Source organism: Bombus bifarius, unplaced genomic scaffold (assembly GCF_011952205.1).
Source record: "Bombus bifarius isolate JDL3187 unplaced genomic scaffold, Bbif_JDL3187 scf7180000007966, whole genome shotgun sequence".
NCBI lineage: Eukaryota > Metazoa > Arthropoda > Insecta > Hymenoptera > Apidae > Bombus > Bombus bifarius.
In genome coordinates, this window is record NW_022884352.1 from 910,545 (window position 1) to 937,317 (window position 26,773).

Here is a 26,773-nt window from a genome sequence, read left to right on the forward strand (position 1 = left end):
AAATTGCAAACTTTCGATCGGGTATCTGTTCGTTAAGACTCGTGCAACGAAGGTAGTCGTCGAAAGGACTGATCAACAGGTTGCTGATCTAGATAGAGCTACACCACGGGATTGTTGGTTAACTTGCTCTCAAGAGGAAGTCCAAGGAACTCGAGATCGAGAGTTCTGTCTTCTGGCACGAGAGTTCCTCGTCTCTTGCTGTCCGATCGAGAGGAAAACGAGGCCCGGTACCACAGAGGGATTAGATTGGCAAGTTGCCGGGTGATAATCCGAGTATTGCGGGTTCTAAGGATGGAAATTTGGCGGAGACGAAGTTTCGACGAACACGTGCGGTGAAAGGTTAAATTGTTCGCCGTGAAGTTTCACAGTTCACCGTAGGAAGGAATTTTAGCGTGATCGATCGGTAATTATTTCTTTTGTCGTAGCGAGGACGAATAAAGTGTCTTAAATTGGAGATTAGGAAATTTTAGCACGAGCGATCGATAACTTTTTCCTTCGCGAGAATCTAAGTGTTTTGTACTCTTGAAAGATTAAAGAAATGTTCTGAATGAAAAACAGCTTCAGATTAGTCGATAACTTTGTTTCCTTTGAAGACGAGCAAAGTGTCTTGGTCTTGGGATTAGGAAATCGAGATCGGGAAATGTTCTAAATGAAAAGTAAATTAATCGATAATAGTTCGATGATTCATAAAGTGGTTTTTCTTCGTTTTCTTTTTTTTATCGAAGAGATACGGCGATCATTAGAGTAGAAAAGAAAGAATTAGGTTAGCGAGGGAATTGAGATAACCAGGCGAGAAAACCGGTTTGAAAAGTGTCGTATCGAGGATCGTAGTGTAAAATCGTGGAATAAATCACCGGCTTAGTTTGTTCAAAGCCTATTCAGACGCAACCTGATAATAAGCCGTATTGACATTTCGAAGATAACGAATAATATATCGTTGACACGATAAAGAGGAGTCGATTTGTAGAAAAATATAGCAACAACGGATTCGATTTAAAGTTCCGGGATTGAATTAAATCTTCATGAATCGATAGAGAATCGCCGTTTCGATGTAATATTTATTGCTTTTTTAAATCAGAAATCCTTATTTCAGTGATCGTGCTTCTATGAAACGTTTCTTTTCTTCGGATCATTTTATTCAATGGACATTGTACAGCACGAAACGAAGCTTTTCACAATGGAAATAAGATTCCAATCGCAACATTGTTAGTAGAAACATATTTCTTCCATTAATCAAAGATCGAATCAAAAGAGGAGTTCGTTGATCAAAAGTGTAATAAAATCGAGTGAAATATCGTATCGGGAAGTTAAACCGCAATCGCGAAACTTCCACTTCAATCGAGTCTAACGAACTCGAACAACTTCTGGAATTAAGGGCTGCAACATCGTTGAAGATTAAACTCGAAGGCCACGAATTTATTGTTCCCAAGGAATACCACGAGCTTTCTCGTGAAATAAGAAACTCGAGATTATTGAAGATAATAAAGGAAGGAATTTTAAGACTTCGTAAAAGTGTACTCCGTTGTAATCAGGATTAAATACAGCTTCGTTATACATACTTTCTACCCGCGTAGAATTATTGCAATCAATTATAAATTTTTCTAATTTCATAACTCACTTTTCCCAGCGAAGCATTCTCGTTAATTTGTATAATATTCCCGTTGTTTGCGCAAACAAATTTTTCGAAATAGAATTTGCAAATTTTCAGAAGTTATTCGTTTAATTATTACTTTTCGAAACAAAAGAGTTTCTCTAATTAAAAGTAATTCGTTAAAATTAAAACTTCATTGAAGGCGAGTGTGCGTACAGGCCATTGATTTCAGCGTAAGACAATTATACTAAATTACGATGCAAGGATAGCTTGCAAAGATTATATAAATTTTGTTCGCAGTAGAAGAAAGGAAAAAGAAAGTAGAAGGTGAAGAAGGATCAAAGATTTAATAGATCGACGAAAGAAAGACAGAAAAGTGTAAAAGTTCAGAGAACTTCGTTAACGCTACAGCGGAGAAAGCTTCCTAGTACTTTGTAAAAGCTAGGTAAGCAAGTTGAGGAAGTTTACGGAACTTCACGAAAGGTACAGAAGCGTGCTAACGATTCTCAGAGAATTTCACAAAAGCTATAGAGATAAGTTAAGGAAGCTTACTGTAATCTGTAAAAGATTAAGGGAGCAAGCAAGAAAAGTATGCAGTATTTTGCCGTAAAATGTTTCAAAGATTACGCAAGTAAACTGTAGTACTCTACAAAAGCTCCAAAAGTAAATTAAGAAAGTCTTAAAACATACGAAAATCTATAAAAGTGTACTAAAAACTGCTAGAGAATTACGCCTAAGTCGAAGAAGAAGCAAATCGAGGAAGTCTACGCTATTCTGAGAAAACAACAAGAAAATCAAGTTAAAAGGTTGTACAAAATCTACAAAAGTGAACTGTAAGAGTTCACGAACGTCCGCGTGCACAATTATACAAACTTTACGGAACCAAGTAACGAAAGCTTACAGCGTTTTACAGAATCTCTCCAGGACCAACCTATAAGAAGCTTGGAAATCGTATAGAAGCTTCGTAAGCAAAAGAGGCGATAGAATACTGCAGAAATTGAGTATCGAATCGCGATAAAAGATCGATCTGGCATTCTGATCCAACGTAATAATCTTCTTGACCAAGTAAAAGCAAAGTGTTTAACTACGATCGAACGTGAGTGCCCTGTGTGAGTTCCTAGAACTCAGCTATAAGAAGCTTGCAAACCTTAGAGAAGCAAGAAAGCCAATAACAGAACACCGCGGAAACTGGCTATCGATCGACGTTAAAAAGGGTCAATCTGCTAACCAAATCCAACGAAATAATCTATTTAATTAATTAGAAACAAAGCGTTTGGCTATAATCGAAAGTGAGTGCCCTGACCCTGCAACCGACTGAGAACTTTCGTCGATTGTCTTGCCGAAGATCTACCGGTCGCGTGATTCATCGAGGCCACCGGTTGAGCAGGTCAGGGACGCGAGTTCTGCGGCTTCAGGCCGGTGCACATCCAACCTGGATTTCTACACGATTTAACGCGCGTCGGGCTTCGGGGACGCTGTGAGCGTGTCGGCGTGCAGACGGCCCGGCATTATCTCTGCAACGCGACGATAAAGTTCCGCACGAGGAACACGATAAAAGCACGCGGGTTCTGCTTGATTAATCGCGCGTCTCTATTCACCGATTTTGTTCTCGTTAGGACAATCCGTGCTGGACCGAGCGCGACGAAATATAGCGAGGACGTTGCTCGGGGTTGGAAAGTGAGAATAATAAATACAGGAGGTGAATCTTCCGATGGCAGGTGAATTGTGAAGTGAAACGTGGAATTGGAGGAAGTGGGAAGCAGTTGGAATTGGAGAAACTGCAAAGTGGTGAGTAATCTGCGGATCCCTGAGATCTTTGGTGATTTTGCGGAGCTACGGAGAATTTATTAGGGCTGTTGCTTCGATCATTAATCGTTCTGCTCTTCTTACTTCTCTTTTGGAACGTTTTATTCGTAAAATGTATGGAACGTACAGAGACAATAGTGAAATAATATTGGATATCAAATTAAATATTTAGTAATTATTTATTTTAATAGTATCTATAAAAATATAATACTCTGTGTCATAAGAATCCGAGGAAAACAACAGGATTAAGTAGAGTTCTGGGACTTATATCTTTTAAATACATGTTTAACAAAACGTAGATTATTATATCGTTAAGTTGGGCAGGACTTTAGGTCGAGTTATTTAACGTTAAAGTATGATAAGCAGAGTAGATTTGAGAATATGACAAAATTTCATACTTTGCATATTCAAGTACTTTCAAGCTATTTCATTTGTACAATCAAATTATTAGAGCCGAGGCTTTTCGCAAGCACTGCAGCTGCTTTTATCAGGAAATACAATTTCGAGATATTGTTACTCGATTATGACTACGAGATTCTATCATTACGCGATAATTTATAAAACTGATATAGCAGTTTTGTTTCGATGAAATTCAATTTCTGCACTGATATTTCATCCGTCTTTCTTGTTTTTAATGGAGAATCCATGAAATTCTCAATTTTTATTACGAAGATCAACGATATTCCGAACTTGTGCAAAAGTCAAGGCGGATAGAAATACAAATATTATCATATCACGTATAGTAATAGATCTTTTTTTTTTATTAAGATTTATTAATTTAAAGAATTAGATTAAAAAGTGGAAGGTCGTAGCTATAAGAATTTATACGAATTCGTCTTTACGATCGTGAAATGGATACTACGACGATTAATGGATACAGAAAAATCATTTTAAGAATTACGTCTCCCCTTTCGCGCTCTCGTCGATATTTAACGAATGATCGGCGATTAAAAGAGGTTAATAAGCACGCTCCAAGTCGATCGAGATATACGACAAGGATTCAGAGAATCGTAGCGAATCGTTGGAAGAGCGGCGCCATTCTGGCGAACGAAAACGAAGAAAAGAACGTAATCAGCGTCGTAGGAAGTGCAAGATTATCGATACCCCTCGTGAAAATAAGAAACCTCTTGTCGTTGATCGACTGTACCAGCGTGCCGTGGTTTGTTCGAAGATTAACTCGGCAATTAAGCCAACGTGCCCACTTGTTTCTCTGTTTTTCGTAGTTCGATCGCGTCTTCGATTAACAATCAGGGGAGTGGCGCGAGAACGCGTCCATTTTTATGGACGAGTATGACCTCGATTGCGAGCATCGTGGTCTGGATCGGTTTCAAGTGGAGAGGTATTGTGAATGGTGTTGTTTGTGGTTTCGCCGGCAGAAGAATCGGATGTACACGGTCGTTCAAAAGTTCTTCCATAGCTACTCGTTTCTTACAAGATATGATTTAATCGCGAAATTGACTGATTAAGGATCGATGTGTTCGTGGGATTTTCTATTTCTATTTACATTTCCACGAGTTCTGTTCGTTAACGTTGTTAATATATACGTTGTAAAAATTGTTTCGGTTGTTTCAAAATCGTGAAGCTACGTATACGTATCTGAATTTTTGGACGAGCAATATGACATAAAGAAGATGATTTTTGATTAGGAAGATTTTACACGACAAACTACTAATGTTGTAATCTTTTAAACGAACGTGGATCAACTTTACTATCGAACCTACAAAGGAATTCCAAGGATTTGTTTCGTATTACATTCGTCAATACCTGTTCGTCCGAATCCAGTTTCAACTTCGATTCAATTTCAGATTAGAAAATTCCAGCCATACAAGTCTTCAACTTTGCGAGTCATAGTTTTAAGACTTTCATCGAGAATCGCGATTCACCTTCGTTCCCATATTTGCCTTCCTTAAACTTTCGTGTCGTTTAAAACAACTTTTAACCCTTTCACCGTCGATTAAAATAACGATATTGCAAAACTTAACAAATATTGTCTCCTATATATATGTAAACTCTCTAAGAGTTCAAATGCGGATAAACAAGGATATTTTCTCTGTTTTACGGACAGCACGACTTCTTTTGTTTCACGGACAGAGCGGCTTTCTTTGTTTTACGCAGAGCCATTTTGAGAGACACGCATTTCCCAAACGGACGGACAGAGACCAACATCGGAGATAGACAAGATCACAGAAGAAAGAGTAATTATTTAAAACATTGAAGATTGACGGAGAAAGATCGGTAGCTCAGGACGTTGAAAATCGATTCTCGATTTTCAGGTAGACATTGCACAGAACTTGCTATTTATTGTTTACTGTTATTAATTGCCTGTTGTTTATTTAATTATTACTGTTATTAATTGTTGTTTACTTCTGTATTTCATTTAAGTATTTTCACAATAAACTCGATTTTCAGAATTATCCTAGAATTGAACCTTATATATATCGCGCATTTACATTTAAGACGTAGTGGATTGTACAGTAGATTTTAAAAGAAGGATACCCAATTGTTCGTCGTAATAATTATAAGTCTTGATAGTTTGTATTTCTCGGACGTACGACAGGTTCTACGGTGAAAGCGTTCAAGTATTTAAACGAGTGTTTCTCTGTGGTGAACGACAGCAGACAGTAAGGCACCGAGCATATATAGTATACCATAACACGACTCGCCAATAAGGTTTTACACGGCGCGATATAACTGATGGATGAGCGTTGATTGCTCAGCCAGAGTTTATTAACTTCTCCCCGCAACTTCGTTAAAACGGTATCCGCGCAATTAAGCTTCTTGGTCGAAGGCGAGAAAATGGTGCTCGCGAGCCTTTCCACGCCAGACTTTCCCCTCTTTTTCCGGCTATTTCTTTTTCCCCTCGTTGTCGAAGAAGAAGAAGAAGAAGAAGAAGAAGAAGAGGAAGAAGAAGAAGAAGAAGAAGAAGAAGAAGACGTCCAGAGGGACTTGGTTCCGCTCGTTCTCGCGAAACGATCGCGGTGATTTGTGGTGGCGTTTGCCCAAGATACATCTCGCTGCCTTGCGCGTCACTTTGCTTTTTCTAGCCGCCTCTGCGCGGACAAGGAAGAAGCGGAACGTCCAGGAACGCGAGTCGAGTCGTCCACCGAGCTGGCTAAAACGCACGCGATAGTTTTTTTCGAGATGCTCCACCAAGATGCGATCATACGTCTTCTCCTTGATCTCTCGGATACGCTATAGCGAATATGAGCTGTTCTTGATAGGTGCGTTGTACCTTTTTACGCAGAGGTCTGTGCCTTTATGCAATGGTACGTAGATAGGCATACTTTCGGGAAATTGAACAGCGAAGTTTCGAAGTTCACTTTGGAGAGCACGAGACAAAAAGATATTCCTTTTTTCCTTTTCTATTGCTATTTCGTGAAATACGTGTAAGATTGTAGATCGAATGTGAGAGGTTTGACGGTTTTTACGATGGTTTGATTTTGTAAGATTTTGTTGAAAATTATCGTGTAATGGGTAATGATAGAAAGGGATTGGAATTTCTGCGTTGCGTTTAATATCTTCTGTTTATACAGTTCATTCATTTGGGTGGATTTGACAAAGTTAATTCGAGGATCTCGGGACTTGTCGAATTAAACGTTCGAAAAATTGGAAGCTCGAATTAGAAAAGATTTTAAGATTTACTTGAGATTTTGTGAGTGGCAGAAACTTGACTTGTATCCAACGTAGTGTAATCGAACGCGTTTCAAACGTTTCTCAACTTTTCTCGAGGATGATGGTGTGCGTGGCTGGAGCATTTCACCCTCGGATTACGAAACTCGTCGAATCATCGTCGCTTAGACAGGAAAACGTTTCGATCGTTAACGTTTCAACCGGGCTGCCGCCGGCGTAATGCCACGGTCATAAAACGCGAACTTTCGCGTTCAGTTGTTCCTTTCGCACGCATCTGCCGTAGAGAGACGCGCAACGCGGAAACGTTTTGCTCTTCGTTGAAAAGTTTCAGCTCGCGCTCACCTCGACTCGATCGGAGAAATCTCCAACTACGCATCGAATACGAGCCTCGTCATTTATTTGTTAACCGCTTGTGGTCGAATCTCTTCCCCTTACGAGAAGAAAAGTTACGTTCAGCAGCTTACGATGTTTGTTACGAGCTAATCGTACTCACACGTGTACCGAGCAACTACCGTAAACTTTAGTATACATTGATAAAACATACGATCGTTCGTCCGATCGTTTCGTAAAATCTGTTCTTCGAGTCTAAAGCTTAGACAAGGTATCGTAATTCATATTATTAAACAAGTGCGCGATAAGAGTGGGCAATAAAAATGGATAATAGAAGAGAGTTAAAAAAGCGATGAGCGTAAGATTTACATTATTGTAAAATCGATACAAGAATCGATTCTGAAAACATTTTGCGATTGATATAGAACCAAAAAAATAATGGCTCTAAAGTTTCTACATGAAGTTTCAAGAACTAAAACTATCGGTCACTATACTGTTTTTAGATCTATAATAAATATCGTTTAAATATCGTAAATGATTTTTACTCTTGTTTGAATGTTATTATTGGAAAATCATATTTTACAAAAGAGATTACGTAGGTAAAAAGGTCATATTCTTTAGGACAAATTTATGGGGAAATTTGGAGAAGTTGGTCCATCGATATATTTCTTCGTCATTGCATCTGCCAGATCTCCACGATGCTATTACAAAGCATCGTTCATCTTAAACGCCACTATCATATCAAACGAATATCAATCTAATATTACGAATAATGTACATAACGGTACCTCGTGACGTTACCGTTTCGCTCTAGCCGATACTTGCCGCTTTTCTCCCCATTTACGTCCGTTCGTTGAATACTCAGTCAACGATCTCACCGTCAATTAACACGAATCCACCGCAGAAATGATCGAAACGAGCCTCGAAACGAAATCACGTTTCACATTGCACGCTTGTTTATTCCTGTCGACGCTTCACTTCGCAATTCCTTTCTTCGCGAATAGATTGATTTATCAGTGGCTCGTTATGCAAATAGACTTTCTGTCTCTGGTTTGTCTGCTGTCTTTTTCCTACTCCTGTCGCAAATTTTTCTGGACGTCGTTGAACGAACACGCAGTGATTTTCTGCTATTCCACGTGCGACACTTTCGTAATCGTAATTCGTAATACACTTCATGCGTATTTAAATGTAGAACACGTCGATCGTGGAGGAACGATCGATCGTGTACGAAAGATCGATCGGCGATGGATTTGCATTCTATCTTTGAATCGTGTATGCTAATTTCCTTTTCCTTTTCTCGAGCAATGTCCTTTAGCGTTTGTTTCTGGCTGATTGCATAAGATTTTAGACAGAGTTTAATAGCAGCATTGCTGATGATCGAAGCACGTAGGTATCAAATTCATATGAAAGAGAAACTTAACATGAAAATTTCTGTGTATATGGAAAATGATATCTGGACGTAATTTATGCGAAGAAAATATGTGTAAAAGGATATACAAAATATGTATGTACAAGTAATAGAACATAAAAGACAAATCGATAAGTTTATCTAGAAATTTAATAGAAGATCGCTGAAATCTTTCAAAATGCATCGCTGTAAATCTATAAAATTATGAAAAATTACGAATGATCGCTCGTTTCGATTACCCTATTTCCCAGCGTTAAAATGGAAGATATTTGAACTGTTGAAACAGTAATATATTTATAAAATATGAAGAAATATTAAGCTCTAACATAGGAAATATCTGATTTTCAACGAGTTACGAAAAAATGCGTTTGTATAATGTAAAAATGTGAAGAAATTAAAATCATCTTTGAAAGAGAAAATTGTCAGTTTCAAATAAAAAGATAAAAATAGTTGTTGAAAAAAAAATGATGAATTGACATTTCATATAACATGACATTCTGTTGATTTAGAAATGATTGAAAAATGCTTGTGAGAGCGTGAAATAGATAATTCTTCTAAGTGTGTCGATTCGTGTCGATAAAATTACGTTTACAAAATACCACCTTAGTTGCCTCGCTTACTTTCCATCGAGTGTACTTATATGTAGGTACATAAAGAAATTTCAAGTGCGTCCCTGTACCTATTGCAATTCTGTGTAAAGAAATTTCGCAAGCTCCGCATATCTGTTTAGATATGGAAGACGATTGATCAATATGACTGTGTGCAAACACCGGGATAGGAAGATCAATGCGTTGTCTTTTCTTTCGTAATGTTTTTCCTCTGAAGGTTAGCCGATATCAAGAATAATTAATTAATCAAGTCGTACATTTATGATTTTTTAATATATATATTATACGTAGAAGTAGATAAACATTATATCTTACCTGCAAATTGTAAGTTCGAAGAAACAGCTTATGAAGAAACAGACCATAGAATATCGGAATAATTACAAAGATATTGTTAAATATCTATCGTTAAATATTCTATCGCAAATTAAATATTTCATACGGTTTATAATACACACGAAAATACTTAAAATCTGCGTTAAATTATCATTGACACTAGAACTACCGATAGTTAACACAAAGCTATTTCTATCAAAACCAGACAAAATGACTGGTTTTTAAAAAATACGTAGTAATGGAATATTTTTATATTTATCGATTTATTACTTTCTTACAGAAGGAATTCCATGTTATGTAGTACATTATTAATCCATCTGGGATCATGATCCCCAAGCGAGGGTTGACACATTTGTAAAATTGTAGAACCAGTAGTTTCGACTGGCGTGGTATTTCTAGTGTTAAATATCTATTTTGCGTTTGTAAGTAAGTTTTAATTTATCACGAACGGTTTGAGAATCTCAATACGTCTTCTTATTGTTATCTCTTTATTCTACCCTTTAATTTTACCCTATACCGAACATATTGCTGATATATTTTGCACTTTTACATACACGTATTTGAAATACTACGTATCTTTTACATATTTAACACGCACAAATATCCCAAATTTCCTCTCCAGAAACTATCTTCCTTTAAACGCGACAACCCCGTAACCTCATCCTGAAATACGTGATCAAAATCGCATCCAACTTGCCACTCAATCAGCAGCAAATTCACCTATGCTCTACCCTATTTTCAAGTAGAATTCGCAATACACACGAATTGAAAGCGCGTTCACTCGGTTCTTTTCGCTCTTATTCAGATGTAAATGCGACGTGATCGTAGCTGTGAATTCTCGGTGAACCGCGATCAAAACAGCGGAAGCGTCGTCGAATTCCAAGGGTTCGTCGGGCGAATTTGCATCCTACACTTGTGCCACGACGACTGATCCCAAGGGAATTCAGCACCGTTACAGACCGTGCGAACCAACGATAAAGATAAAGTCTCTGTTGGCACCAAGAGAACCGAGTAAATCAACGCTCCGTCTCTTCCTTACCCTTTATTCTTGATTCGATTTAATTCCGCTGAGAGAATGGAAGTCGTTTGATCCGTTGCAGGGCTTGGTAGATAACAGAATGTGATTCGCTTTGTGCTTCGCTGTCTTGTGTTTGGTCGTTGCGAGCAAAACGATTGGATTCTTAACACTGGAACTATTACAGCGTAAGATTTTAAAAATATATAAAGTATATAATTCGTGGAGTGTAAGAGCAACAAATTAAAATGTACGGTGTACGAAGAAATTTATATAATACAAGTATTTTAAAATACATCAGTCAACTGCCCTAAAATGGATCGATGTAAATTTATAAAACCGATTTTATGGCAAACAACCATCGATTTTGACCACTTCGGTAGCTCTAGTTTTAACAGAATTGGCAATAAAAATTTCTTCGAAACGTGCTATTCAAAGTTTCCGTTTAATTGACCATTGTAAGACTAGACTGAAATTATTTCTAACTTTTATGGATGACGTATTTTGGTCTATTTCTCAACTATGTGGCCTATCTGAACCATCAGGACTATCTGGTCTATTTTCTATGAATTTGTTTAAAAAATTCATGTTAAGAAAAAATTGGGAAGGATGGGAAGATGTTTTATCTTCAGAGAATTAACATATTATAAAGCAGTATGTGCAGCGTTTATTTCAAACACTTTTTCTTTAAGTAGTTTCGTAAATTCTTCTTAAACTACTTGTTTCTCTTACTAATAAATTAGTAATTAATATCTTCATCGAGCAGAGAAAGCTATTCCTTGACCAACCCTTTCCCAACAAAACACTTGAAAACGAACATCACATTGGATACTATTCTATCATTTAACGTTTCTATAATTAGATACTTTCTATAATTGCAGATCTGTTCTAATTCTAATTCTCTCGTAATACGGAACCCGTTGCGATCGGATTTATACGCATAAGTTGTTACGCGTGTGTATACCTGCGTATAAGTATCTATATTTGCTTCCTTTCGCGTTATTCATCAGATCCGTACACCTCTTCCGTGTTCCAACATCGTAATTGAGCTTGTAATAATTGCAAAAAAGTTACATAATCGACGATGGATCATCTCGCGTCTCGCATTTCTTTAAACATAGCTAACAAGTAAGCCTGAGAAAGCAAGGAAATTTAGCGATTTTCTTCTCGTGGCCCATTCAGCTCCAAGCCTGATGAATAATTGATGCACTTTATGAATACATAAGGCTGTTACATTGTAAAGGCACGCAAGTTGGTTAGCGATTATTCCACGCGTGCATACGCGAATACGTGCTATACAATAACAACTTGCGACTGATTGCAATATTATTTGCACGTGATATTGCGGTGTTCTTTGTCTTGTTTAAACAAAGCTAAATTGACAGCCGTGAAATTGGATTAATAAGTAAGCCACGCTTGTCATTAGTTAGGTTTAATTATTCTAACACGAATATTCTGTGTATTACGGAATTGATGGGTTGAAATGATGAATCATACAAGTACAAGAAACAATCCACTTATCACTCGAACGCTATAAAGAAAGGAAAAGGAAAAATAAGTGGTAAAAACAATGTGTAAAATTAATTACACGTATTTATTTGTATAATAGGTACTTTATACTATGCCCCGTGGGTAAAATGTTAATGATACTTAAACAAATGTCTAGTACATATAGCTTCTGTTTGTTACATTCTGCATGGAATCTTTCTCTACGAAGTGATTCGTTTTTTATTATTTTTTGAACTTGCATCCTTTACTATCTTGAACTTCTCAATTAGCGCAATACTCTTTGACACGAGATTGAGACGAAATAAATTGTTATGACTATTTAGTAATTCCTCTTCTCTTTGTGCCTCGTTCGATGATGCCTCGGAGAAGAGAAATCATGTGTAGCGTTCAAATGAGATTACAGACTAATGATGTAATTTGGAGATGAGCTTACTATACTTTCACTGATGTTTCTACGTAATTACAGTAGGTAGATACGTCTAATAGTTAGTTAGAAGATTGATGGTATTATTAATTATAACGTGGCAATATAAGTACTACTCGTTTATACTCATTTATACTCATTAAAATCGTTGATATTCATTACAATCATTGATACTTTAGTAAGAGATATAAGGAAATAACGATGTATTGAGTACAAGTTTCTGAATCTGAGAAATAATTTAAATTTCCTAGTTTTCTTTATTGCATCTAGCTAATACTTTTCTGCCATTATGTAGATTTACATTCAAATCAAATGTATTTTATTCATTTTGGATTTTGGATTAGTACATAATGTTTATTTATATAATAATATAAATTGTTACAATATGATTATATTAAGATATGAATAGAAAAGTTAATATTAATAATGTAATAAACAATATAATATAAATTAATTTATTCTGTATATGACGTTCAAGTTGGGGATAAAACGGAATTTTGTTGGAAAATTAACAACACGTAATTACATTAATTATATTGATGATAATATACAGGTTCTTTAATGTTCTTTCAGTGTTTCGTTTAATTTGCATGACACAAAATTCTAATTATATATTTATACAGTTCATATTTAATTAGTATAACGTTAAAAGAGAATTTGTTATTAATTATTAGTCGTTCAAATCCTTACTTTGTTTGAAATATTAAGTTACACAAATTAACGTTACACCTTAAATTAAAAGATGTAATTGATAACTTCTGTATTTTAGTTTTTTCTTTTTAGACACATATCGATTTTGGTATTAAAAGCGTAGTGAAGGATAAGTCGATAATATTTTATGAGACAATACTTATTCGTTACTTACGAAGTTCATAATCAGTCTCACTTATAATACTACTTTTATAATATTTTACAAAGACGTAAATACATAGACGAGAGACAATCGACATTCATTATAAGAAACACGAAACTACTTATGAATCTACCTGTAGTCGGTAAAACTTATCGTCAGTCGATGGTTGCTTGGAAACTTGAACTTTTAAATTTTTAACCTTCACTCGCAATAAAGTGCTATGCAAACGTGCGAACAAAAATGAATATTTTCTGAAAGGAGATTGGAGTTTATAGGCTTTGAAAATGAACAAATTTACCGCTCTTTCAGTGCTTGTAACGAGACGAAGTAATTAATTTTAATTAAATTCCCTTCATACTGTACGTACAACGAATTAAAGACAAGATAACTAATTATTGTAGAATTCTTCTACGAATTATAGAAATTTTGATATACTCGTAAAAGTGATGCTCTGATTACGTTTTGTTGAAAGCTTAATTAAAGCCAATTCGAATTGAACGTATTAATCGCGTTTATCCACGTAACATCGGAATGTATCGCAACTGAAAAAATAAACTACCTGATATCTAAAGATTTATTGTAACGTTGATATTTTCCATTCATTATAAATCTTAAACTTTCACGTTGATATCACAAACACGCGAAAGTTCGAACATTTATTTGATTAAAGTAATTCTATCGAATCTAATTGGTTCATAGTATTCCTATCATCTTTGCAATCCTTTTTAAAAATTCAATTACAATTTAATAATTCCGCGCGCGTGTTACTTTGCTTATTGGATTCGCCATATTCATCATTTTCTATTACTTATTATATTAAAGACTATAATTTTTATTAATTTAACGTCTCTCAATCTCAATCACAATTCACATGCTCTACATGTCTTACCTTTTATCTACCAAACGCGATATAAATCCTCTACTATTTTTACCATTTTCGTATCGAAAATACTAAAAAAGAATCAATTCGAGAAATCTACGATCACAGTGGAAAATATCACGTACGTCTTATAAAACTACCTTCTATTCAAATAAAGCAACGAGGAACAGACTCGTACAGGCAACCACACGAGGGAAAACAACACGAATAAGCATTGTCCCAGGATGCACGCAATTTTTGCGGCTAGTCAGCCCTTCCTCGAATGACAAGTTATATCGTGTGCTCGTCCGTCAACGATCTATCATCGCTATTTCTCTTCTCCCCCTCGGATTTTTTTTTGTTACCATTTGCTAGCCGGCTGTCTTTCGCTCCTATTACAGATATATCAGTCCGTATTGATTATGCCAACAGTGTAGTCCGAGCGACGTGTTACTATCGATCGCGGATAGAGACGCGTGGGAGGAACGTGGACGTTCCAGTTTTCTCGACCCGAATTGCCCGTTTCTTTTCTTCGCGCTCATTTCAATTTCTAGCGATTCTCCGGTTGGCCAAACCACGTACCTGCATGATTCGTTTTTCGACGAACACGGATTCCATCTAACACCGAAGTAGAATTTTCGCAATATGCAAATGGCGTTCGCTGAATTTTTATGGCAACCGTGTTTGCTACTTCGTTGTTCTACGTTCGTCGTTCTTTATCGTTTTGTGGTCGTTAGAGTATTTTTGCCGCGGGCAACGAAGCTTTGGTTTGGTAAATAATGCGACAAAGAATTTTTCTTATGGTAATCTTATGGTAATTTTTATATAAATCATTTGGAAGTTTTGTGTTTTGAAGCAGAAGAAGAAGAAGAAGAAGAAGAAGTCGGAATAAAAATAAAGAGAGATTGTTTGATATTCCATTGGGCAAAGTTTGAACAACTGAGTTGAAAAGTTGTTTTATTGAAATTTTATAGGTAACGCTGGTATTTGTATCATATTATAAGCTACTTTTAGAAACTTGTGTTGTTGATTTGTTTTTCACGTATGTTCTTTTTGGTATCTAACGATGACAGATTCGAGAATTTCTAATTTTAAGAAAATATTAGTATTTTGATAATATTATATGGAATGAAAATCATAGTGATATAAATCAGTTCATTTATTATAGTTTATAAAACAATGTTCCTCGTTTATCTTTATAAAAATTCGCTATATTACCTCGTATTGCGAAAGAGAATAAAATTATAACTTACCTAATTATGAAACTAAGAGGATGCTATTTTTAAGAGCTCAAATACGTGACTAGAATCTTGACTTATATCACTGAGATTTTTGGCTCGTCATATTATTCTATAAATAATCGTACAGTAGAGAAAATATGAATAACGAAACGAATAAAAAGAATCTAAGTTGATAAAAGCAGTGCGATAGGAGTTGGATAATTTATTTAGAGCTTTCCGGAAAAAGGTGTCAAATGACTTTAGTGGACGGTGATAAATTTGAATCTTAAATAAAGCTTATGTAGATATCATTGGTAATTACGAAATAACGTGCCTTTGTCGTTTAAAAATTTCGCCATTTTCTTCAGGTATTCACACAGTATAGACGATTAATGTTTTAACACAGCGACTACCTTCCTGCGTGACTTCATTTTCCTCTCTAGATTAATTTACCTGCGTCGTTTTTATAAAAATTATCAAGCCATTCTTTCAACGAGATATTATAAAACACACGGAGACCGTTTCTACGAAATGGGGAGATTTTCCAGTCTTTGCTCTTCTCCACGAAATTCTTAAGTAGAGTCTAATTCTTCTTTGAATATTACAATACTTGACACTTCTATTTATTTTCGTGATTATATATCGTATATTCTGTTTGTCTTCTACTTATTTTTCTTAGAATTCTTAACCTTATGATCCTATAAATATTCTCATTCCTAATGACACCGCCGATACTCAGGACCAATACAAACAATACTATAAACCGTCTAATGCTACAACAAAGTTAAATACAAAGCCCTTCGAACAGATACGAGCCGAACTCTCATAAAGCTCGAGAATAAAGTCGAAAATACTCTAACCCAAGTCAAAAGATTCATCGTCGTATTATTTCAAAACACCTCGAACTCTCGTTTTTTCCAGAGAAGAGCAGAGACGTGTCCACGAAGAGCCGGTGAAATACAACAAAAACTACACTACGAATCTTCTAACGCTACCTCCAACAGCAAACGTTAACGCAAATCCTACAAACAGACACGAGTCAAACTCGAACAAAATTCCAGGGTAAAACTGAAAATTGTGCTAATCCAAACCGAAAGATCATCCATCATCGAGTTATTCCAACACTCCTGAGGCTTTCTTTTTTTTTTTTCTTTTCTTGAGGAAAGCGGAGAAGCGTCCACCAAGGGGCGGTCGATTGCAAACAATTTCGCAACAGCAACGACGCGACAAATTACCGTACGGTCGAGGAGGGAAAAAAAAACACGAGGAAATTAGTCCCGTTCGGAGAATGTGTACGGTGTTGTCGCGTACGAGCTGCGATGCCCGAGAGGGTAGCTGGAGGGGGTGGTCGTGGCGAAAAAAGGGGCGCAGTCGCGGCGAACGGCCACCCCCGCGGACACGCTTGCTCGCGCGGCGGCTTGGTAGTCTCGGTCAGTCGTTGGCGGCCGAAAGTCGTGCGAAACAGGAAACCGATGGAGGGAAGAGAGGAAGAGACGGAGTGAAGACAGGTGAGAGAAACGAGACGAGGGAAAAAAAAAGGGAAGAGTCGCGGTAAGGTCGAGTAATTCGTGGATACGACGAGGATACGGCATGATGAAGTTATATTCGTAATAACGGTCAGAGGTTCGTTGAGAATGTCGCTTTATAAAATTGTGATAAAGAGGAAATTGGAGGGACGAAGAAGGAAACGAGGTAGCTAGATTGGTTAGTTGAATTATGCTTGGTAGTAATAATGGTTAGTGGTTGGTTTGGAGAATGTCGCTAAAATTGTGGTAGAGGGAAAACTGGAGGGACGAAGAAGGAAGCCAGGTGTTTAAATTGGTTAGTTGGATTACGTTTGATGATACTAATAGTTAGAAGTTGGTTAGGGAAATGTTTCTTTGTAAGATTGTGGTAAAGGGGAAATTGGAGGGACGAAGAGGAGAGAGAGGTGTTTAGGTTCGTTAGATTATGTTTGCTAGTGTTTAATGGGGGTGACAATTCTGTGGTAGAGTATCTAAAAAAGAAAGAAACGCAGAGGTAGATTGATGAGATAGATGAAGTATTCAGCGGTAAGATGATATTGATGACGAAGTAAGGGTGTAATATCGAGGGAAAGTTTCAGGGTAAGATCTTGTAAATGAAGTAGAAAGTGGGCTGGAATTAAGAATTACAGGAGAAAGAACATAAAGGGGAGAATATTGAAAATGTGGTTGAAAGTTTGTGGTAGAAGGTAAAACGGATTATAGTGGAAAGAATAATTTGATCGTAAAACATCGAAAACGATAAAGGATCGCGTTCTTTTTTTACAAAAAACTAAACGAAGAACAAAAGAAATTTATCCTATTGTAAATTAAAGCATGTCGCGAGGAGTAACTCTTTTAAGGAAACAAAGACTAACCGAGTAATTAAATGGACACTAAGACGGTAAACTAAGGAAGGATATACACCCGTAAAGTAAATTTCAGAGTATGAAATTAAGAAGAAAAATATCAAAAAAAGACAAACATTTCAGTACAAAATTCCTCGCGTCAAATTCGATTCGCGCATAACTTACAAATGAAAGAAGAATTTCAGCTATGCTGGACAAACATGGAAAAAAATTGATAAAATCTTTAGCAAAATTGTTCCAAATAGTCACTGAGAAATATTTAAAAACCTGAAATTTATTAAAAGGATTATTATAAATAACAGCTACGCACGCAAGAATTTAAAAAGAAATTTTGTTATAACAGAAAAAAAATAAAAAAAAATTTAATACGGAAGAAAAAGAAAGAAGGGAAAAAACAAGGTCAAAGAAGACGTGGTCGAATCGAGGGGAGAAACGTAGGTAAAGAGAGAGTATATTAATGGGGGCGAAAAAGAGGGAAGCGCGCAGGAGAAGCTCGATGCCCATCAGTATCGTGGTTTCCGTGGAACTGAACGGAACCGAGCGGAACCGAATGGAACGCTGCATACGTTGAAACGACACCAGGCGACCGGTACCGAAGTTTCACGAGGGGGTCCAGTCGGTTTTTCGTGTTCAGTTCGTGTGCCGCGTTCGGCCCGTGCGTCGTTCTTCATTTCGTTCACGCGATCGTTTTACCTTGGACAGGTACACGTTGAACACGTCGCTTCCTCGCCGAAAAATTATATTTCGTTAGAATCGTATAGTTACTTTTTTATATGCAATGAAAATTGAGTATCGTTTACGAATACACGCGACGAAAAAATTGCATAGAAATTGGATCTCTTGAATTTTGTGGAAACAGCCTCGAGCCTTTTTTCATTTTTCGGATTTTTGGTTTATGATATCGGTAATGATATTTATCGTATTTGGTGTTTATTTGGGTTTACTTTAGTCCATTTGTTTTTTGTTTCTGCTTTTGGTGGTGTTAATATCGATGATTGAAAAATTTATCATTTTGTGAAGTACTTCTCTTTGTGTCGAAAGTCAAGAAATTTTTATGGGAAGGTTTGATCTGAAAACTGTTTTCAGGTGCGATCAAGTTAATACTGAAATAGATTTTAATGTAAAGTGATATTTTATTTTTGGCTGGCTGATCGTTAAAATTTTGATATTGCGTGTATTATTTCGAACTTTTCGTTTCATAAGTTTTTTCTTTTTTTTTATTACTTTCTTCATGTTTTTCAATTTAATTTTATTTCTGATGTACTAATTATATCCAAAGTAACAAATTTCTAATACTTTATTAATTGAAATATCGTTATGTAGATGATTTCATGGAATTTGCGAATTGATGGAATCGCACATGAAAAGAACGACGGAGATAGAGGGGTGGTTAAGAATGCATGGAATGCATAACACGTGGTTCGAAGACGTTTGAAATTGTTCCTTCAAGCAAGAATGAAACATAATTTATTTTTCTCGTATTCCACTAGTATTATAAACAAATTTTAAAGTAATTCTAAAAACTTTCTGGGAAACAAAATTATATTAATTCTATATTAAACATTTTTATCCTGCTTCAGTATTTATCGTTTTAAGTGATTTTTTATACACTTAATTGGTATTTTTGAATCGTTTTTAATACACATAAAAAGAATCATCGATATATCCGTTTTATCTTTGAAACAAATTACATTAAAACTACTATACGTCCGGTGAGTTTATTTAATAGCAGATAATATCAAAAATTTCAAGTTAATTAACAAAGTATGAAACCACCTTCGCATTTTTAATTAATCGATCTGAATCAATAGTCTAAAGCTTCACGTAAATAAATCGCTGCGATACATTCTACTTTGGAGATATCTCGTTTTACGCTTCTTAGAAAACTTCTTTTACGTCTGTCTATTAAGCGCGATAAGTTTCCCAAGTTGGCAAGGCGAGACGATGCATTTTCTTCGCTCATTGTGTTTTTCGTCGATTCACGGCGATAATCCTCGCAACGCTTGCACGCCATCGATATCGCAACGTGAACCATTTCGTTTCGGTTTATCGCGGTTGGGAATCGTGACGAAATCATTTCGACGAGTCAACGAGAAAAAAGAAAGGGACAGGGAAGAAAAGAAAATGCAGGGTGGAGCAAAGAAAGGAAAAAGAGTGGCGCGACGGTTCGATTCGATGTCGAACAGGAAACGAAAGAGTTTTACAGCTGCGGCCGGAAAACTTCTGGCGACTCTATCACGGAATCGTTATTGTCGTTCGTCATGCACTATAAACGACCTCGCCATTGCGGTCAGCTTTTTGCGCAGCCGTGATAATTGCGTCGATTGTGGCTCGATCATGATACAGACCTCACCCGCCGCTTGTTCGCCGGCTATTCTCTATTCGATCCGACCGAAATTAGTTTTGCGTAATTCTAACTCGATTCCACTAATTTATATAGCGGTGGAGTAATTATTAGAATTTTACTTTACGGAAAGTAAATGGTTTCCGCGAGAATATCGTTGAATTTCAGATTTTCATTGTATTAATATCGATAAAATCTAATTTTATTATTTTGTATAATTTTATCTAAATTTCGATGTTGTTTAATCGAATATTGGATTGTTATTTGGTTTTGCATAATTTCAGTACGATTCTATCGATTTGTAGCAGTACGTTATTTGGTAAAATTTTATTCGATAGAAAATTAATGATTTGTATATCGTAATACAGAATTATTAGATGATTTTGTATAATTCAACTTCGATTTTATTAATCTATAGCGATAGGGTAACTGGTAAGATTCTGTTTTATCATTAATCGATGATTTTCATGAGTATAACGTACAAGTTCCATCTGCATTGATTTAACATCCGATTATTATTTAGTTTTGCATAATTTGAATTCGATTCTATCGATTTATTGCAGTAGTAATTGGAAATTTTTTTTGTAGGGTATGAATGGCTTTCAAGAGAATATCATTGAAATGCGAGTTAATATTGGATCGATATTTAATTCTATATAATTTGAATTTGATCCTAGTGTCCACTTATTGTAATATGGTAATTGATAAAATTTTATTTTATAGGGAATGAATGATTCCCATGTGAATATCTTTGCATTTGGAATTTCATATACCATCTAATGTTACATTATTATTTAGCTTTGCTGACCTATGTTTGCAAATAAAAATATATGTCTTTAACTAATTGATATCTTTGAATCGTAGCAGCAGATTGAACATAACGAGTCGGTTTAATTGTGACATAACTTTATCGTTTTATGTTCCAAATGTAAAACAAATATTTTTATTTCATTTAATTTTTCTTTCCAACGTAAAATTCAATATACATATTAAGTTACATATTATGTAACCTGATTCTAATACGAACGAATTGCCATCGTCATCAATGAACAAATAATACCACTTGAGTGTTAAGCTTATAGTAATTTAATACGTTCAAATGGCTATACTGACTTTACGCGGCTGTTGTTTGCATTTTTTACGGATTACCTTAATACAGCCTTAACAGGTCTTACGTTGCAGTTACTTGGAAGCAACTATTAGATGTATGTAATTTTAACGCGATCCTTGTGTGTTTGAAATGGAGTAAATTTATCACGGATTATGATCATGATAAGATCGCCAAAGTTCTAATTTTTTACTTCCTTTGCTTGTTCTCATAATTGTGTTTCGATATGGATGCTAGTTGTATTCAGAATTAAACGCTTATTAAATTCATTTTTATATATATTTTCTTATCGAAATGTTCATTTAATTAGTTACGACTTTATAATCACCAAGGAGCCTTGGTTAATTGTTAAAAGAAATTATACTGCATTGGAAGATTTCTCAGAAGAATTCTCCTTGACCGAATCAATGGAAAATTAATCAAATTATCGTAATTAATTCGAATTTTAGTTCACAAATTATAAAATTAGTTACAAACAAAATTATCTGATAAAACAAATTCCTTCCATATTTTCAATCTTAGAAATTTCATTAATAATCACATAAATCAATCGTTCTTTCCATAATTACTCGTACCAAATATCTTTTCGCAAATTTCACATGTGGAACAAACACGATGATAATTTTGATAGGAAGAGGGAATATTATTTTTAACTCATTCCGCGCTAAATACGCGTAGCATTAATCTTTAAACATTTTTCACAACGAAATAGAGTTATACTTATTTTTCGACCAGCGATTCAACGTATGCGTAATACGATTTGACTCACTGTTTGGCGTATAACCGAAGATTACCATTTCTGCCAATTCGATAAAGATCGGTCTCGCGAAATCCTAACAGAATCAGCTCATTGGACTTTCAATTCGCAATCGATTTGATCCTCGGCTAGTAAATCATTCACCGACCGTTGCTGCAGGTCAACGCGTTTCGCAAATCCCTTGTGAAATCTCGTCGCCCACGTAGCAAAAAAATGCTTTCTATCGAATTCGTTTCGTAAAATCTCGACGCTGTTGCCGTCGCGGTTCGAAACGATCTACTTTCGTTTACCTGCTCGAATTTTGATGGATCAGCGTTAGCGGTGTGAAATTGGATGGTTTTTTCGTTTCTTCCATTGGAATTTTTTTTACGGATAAAGGAATGATGGTTATATAAGTTCATGTATTGGAAATTCTATTTTGGTTGAAGATTTTTTATAGAAAATTTGTTGACTATTTTTGAAACTTCTATCTTGTGTAAATCATAGGAAATTCGTGATTCGTACGGGCATTGTCTTCAAGTATATTTGTATTATCTTCTATAGAATGATTGGCAAATTATTATAGAAAGTATATACCACGAAGGATTTTTACAATTTAATACGATTCATCATGTCGATCTTGCAGCACGAAAGAAACGAAAAATATCATATTTTGATTTATCTTCATTTTGTAAAATTATTTCACCACTTTAAAATTGTCGTATAAAATGGGCGTGTATCTTATGTTACATTAATCTGTATAGGATCTCCAGTATTTCAACGTAATTCATTTTTTCAATTTTATGGAACGAAAGACTATAATCATACGTTTCTTTTTATTTCTACTTCGTAGATTAACTACTAAATTATTATAAAAAATGAAACAATCCTACGATGTTGATACACACAGAATCCAACAATTCAACGTAATTTATCATTCTGACACCGTACTAAAGAGTATTATCATCCATCTCTACCCGACAGAATTACTTTGTAATTACTTCGCAAGATACGGTAATCACTCTACGCTAATATCCAGAGTATTTCTCTAATAAGACAATAGAAAAAATATTTTCACAATTTTTAACTACCTTAATCCGACTGCAGAAAGATTGATATCGAGGAAAGTGAGCGCAGAGCTAACGACGTAAATTAATGTACTTTTTGTCTCATTATAAATTACTTAACGGTTCTAATACGATAACGACGTAGGAACGGTTCTGTTCAAGATCGAACGATTTACTCGAGAAACGGTTCACGACATCGACAAGCACGTGCTGCGAGCGTAAAATAAGAAGAAAGAGAAAGGGAAATATGTTGCACAAGCACGGACGGAGGAAAAGCGGAGGAGGAAACGAAGATCAAGGACATCGGAAAGGTTCTGGCGGGTCTTGGCACTGGAAGAATTCACAGATGTGCAGTGTATAATCGTGGATCTTGCAATGCCATCACTTGCTGGATACCGATTCACCGTGGACGATCAATCATACCGATAATAATTTCTAATTATTTTCGAAATCGTTCCCATCTTTGGCAAATATTTCTTCTTTTTTAGAGAAAGGACAACTTAACTCGTTAAACGGAAAAGACGAATTATATTGTTATTTGGATTATTTGGTTTCGATACGATCAGTTCTCTATTTAACTTTGCTACTTTTTCTTGATAATTTTCGATAGTCAAATTCTTCTTGTTTGCTAAGATGAAAGCAAGACCGAAATATAAATGTTCGAAGATTGCAGCAGGGTTAACTTCACGTTGTCAGGATCCAACCTTTTACGTGGCATCAACCTGGGAAAATAAATCACATCATATTGCGGGAACCGAGATCAACTTAATAGAGATTCATTCGTCTTTATTAACTTTAATTTCGTGGGTATAAAAGTCCGTAAAATGATCTATAACGAGGAGTCCCAATTAACAGATTTTGATGGTGAACGACTGTTGAATTCTTCGATTTTTTTAGTATATTAATGTCTTAAATATATTCTTAAATATTCTTAGTGTAGTAGCGTAAAGTTAATGGTTCCTTTTAATCAGATTTGCTATCAATTCTGAGTAGCATTACAAATGTATAATAATTTATAACACCCTTTATTTTCATTTTCAAACAATTACAAAGCCCTACCATCTCGATTCAATCAAATTCCAAATCCATTAGCAAACTCTAAAGAAGACGAGCAAAAGGTGACGAAAATCGTTTTGCAACGAAGCATTTTACAATATCGAACATGCAGCTCTATTATACCGACTCCTAATGATCTTAACAATCGTGTCAATCACGAGAGATCTTGCGACACGAAAAGACAGGTAGCTAGGTGGCCACTCGATCGAATATCGATTCTAGGAGGAATATCGAAGAGGATGGTTGCCTGGAGAATCGTTCGAGCGTGTTGTTCATTTTAATCGGTGAAAGTAGATGCATTGGAGAAGATTCACTTCGCTCGATGCATCTACGGTTGCACCGTCGAGCGTGTCGTTTCTGTTGTCGATCGAAGATTAACTACATCTTCGTAGTGTTGCGAATGAGACGCACGAAACCATCTCAACGACGATTTGCTCCGTTTACTTTCGAACAAAAACCGTTTTGCATTTACATTCGTAGATCGAGTAACGTATTTTGTATCTTTGGTCAAAGGGAGAGACGCGTTTAAGAAGGAACAATAAGAACAAAAATATACAATTGAGATAATAGAAGTTAAAAATGAAAATGATAAAGAATGGTTGGAGAGAATAATAAGTAAAACAATAAAAACTAGAAATTAAGCTGAAGAGCAAAGGCGATTAATTAACATTTTTGAATTGAGAATTTCATAATAATCTTAACAATATGGTTTTTTTTAATCGTATAGAGATATATTTCTCTGACGGTGAATTAAATGGTACAACTTTTCTTCGTTGTTGCAGAAAATTATTTTATTTTTTTATTTACTATCGATTTCCACAGTAGAAAAATGTCAATATTTACACGAAGCGGAAATAGAAAATTGCTAGGCGATAATCGTACTTAGTCTGTGGCTAAATTAGTACTAATTCTATCTAAACTAATTTTTATCAGTGTTTTCTTTAAATGTCGATAAGCAGCAAAACGATCAATGTTACGTAGGATCAGTTTAAAAGAGATATCGGTTAAATTGATAAAAAATCATATATGGAAGCGTTAATGAAGGAAGGAAGTTTACGATCCTTTCACAACGTCAATGATCGATAAATTACTTTGCTCTTCTCATAAACTTTCTCAAACGCAAGAGGTATTTAGAAATGAAATTAACTCGTTTGAAGCACTGAATTGATAGAAGAATTCAGAAAAATATATTGCGAGGAAAATAATGATATTTATCGTTAACGCGTTATTGGATTAGATTTATAGAATTATTGGAAATAGTTATGAGATTTAATGTCGCTGTCGTTCAGCGCTGGAATTTATATTTTTATACATTAATCGTAATTTCTTTTTTCTTTATATATAAGAAGAATCGTTTGTCTAAAATGCTTTTAGTATAACAAGCAAATTTAGAGAAACCTTTCAGGAAATAATAGACTCGATTACTTTTGCAAAATTGTAATTTATGTATTAATCAATTTTGTTTAAAAGCAATTTTTAATGCAGATTTATTTAAAAAGAACAAAGTACTTGCAACTTCTGAATTGTAAATTATTAAGTTGGAATCTGTACATAAACAACTCACTACCGTTAGTTAGATGTGTAATAAATACGAATGAAAGTAAAATTATGGAAAATTATATTTTGTAGGAGTGGATGACCAATGGATAAAATGATCTCAAAATTTTCAGGTACGATGCAAAGATACGTATGCATACAATATGGAATATTAGTAATACAATGAAACACATAAAATGTAAATGAAATAAAATAAAATAAATAAAGAGATTACAATATATTTGATTAAAGTCTTCTACATTTCTATTGTCCCTTCCTCCTTTATCTTTCTCATCGAATTTTTTATTTTTTAAAATATTATAAAGTAGACGTGAAGGAAGAATTCGAGAAAAAGAAATAAATACCATAGTACATCATAGTTATATTCGGAAGCGTTGTAACTTTGGAGATAATATATTCTAAAGGAAGACAAGCAAGACTGTAACGAACATTTTATATTTCTTGTAAAAGATAGAAATCCAGTTTTTCTTAGAATCTAATGTAAGAAAGCTTAACTTTTTTCCTTCTAAATATCTATGATATAATAATAACAGCGGAATATACCATAACTAAAGGAACATCTTCCAATTATTTTACAAATTAATTAAAAATTTCATCTAATTACTATAACGATTATTAGTCATGCAAATCGTATTACATTGATCGAACAGGAATCGTATTACATTAATCGACTAAGGGTTTGCCTTGTTCATTATCATTATATAAACTATAGCGATGATTCACATTCGATGAATTAATCACATAATTATTCTCTCTGCTTCTAAACAAGTCCATGAACAAGATCTATGAATATTTTCTTAGGGATAGTGATGCATATTATAATCAGATACATTAATCCGAATATACGTACTATCTTTCCAAAAGTATGATTATTCTTACACTAATAACGGATAATTTGAATAACACGGGAATAATTATACAAAAGTTTAACCAATACGTTGAATTTGG

General features: G+C 35.1%; 1 long non-coding RNA gene across 2 annotated transcripts; it reads left to right on the plus strand.

The window, feature by feature from the left end:
* The first annotated feature begins 2,626 nt into the window (after positions 1–2,626).
* Positions 2,627–26,035, plus strand: LOC117208988. Of its 2 annotated transcripts, none has more exons than XR_004487818.1 (3): positions 2,627–3,379; positions 16,508–17,094; positions 23,375–26,035. It is a non-coding gene; the product is annotated as an uncharacterized LOC117208988 (long non-coding RNA). The 2 variants fall into 2 exon arrangements; XR_004487820.1 differs by lacking the exon at positions 23,375–26,035 and having other exon boundaries at positions 2,629–3,379; positions 16,508–16,648; positions 16,748–18,266.
* Positions 26,036–26,773: the final 738 nt, after the last annotated feature.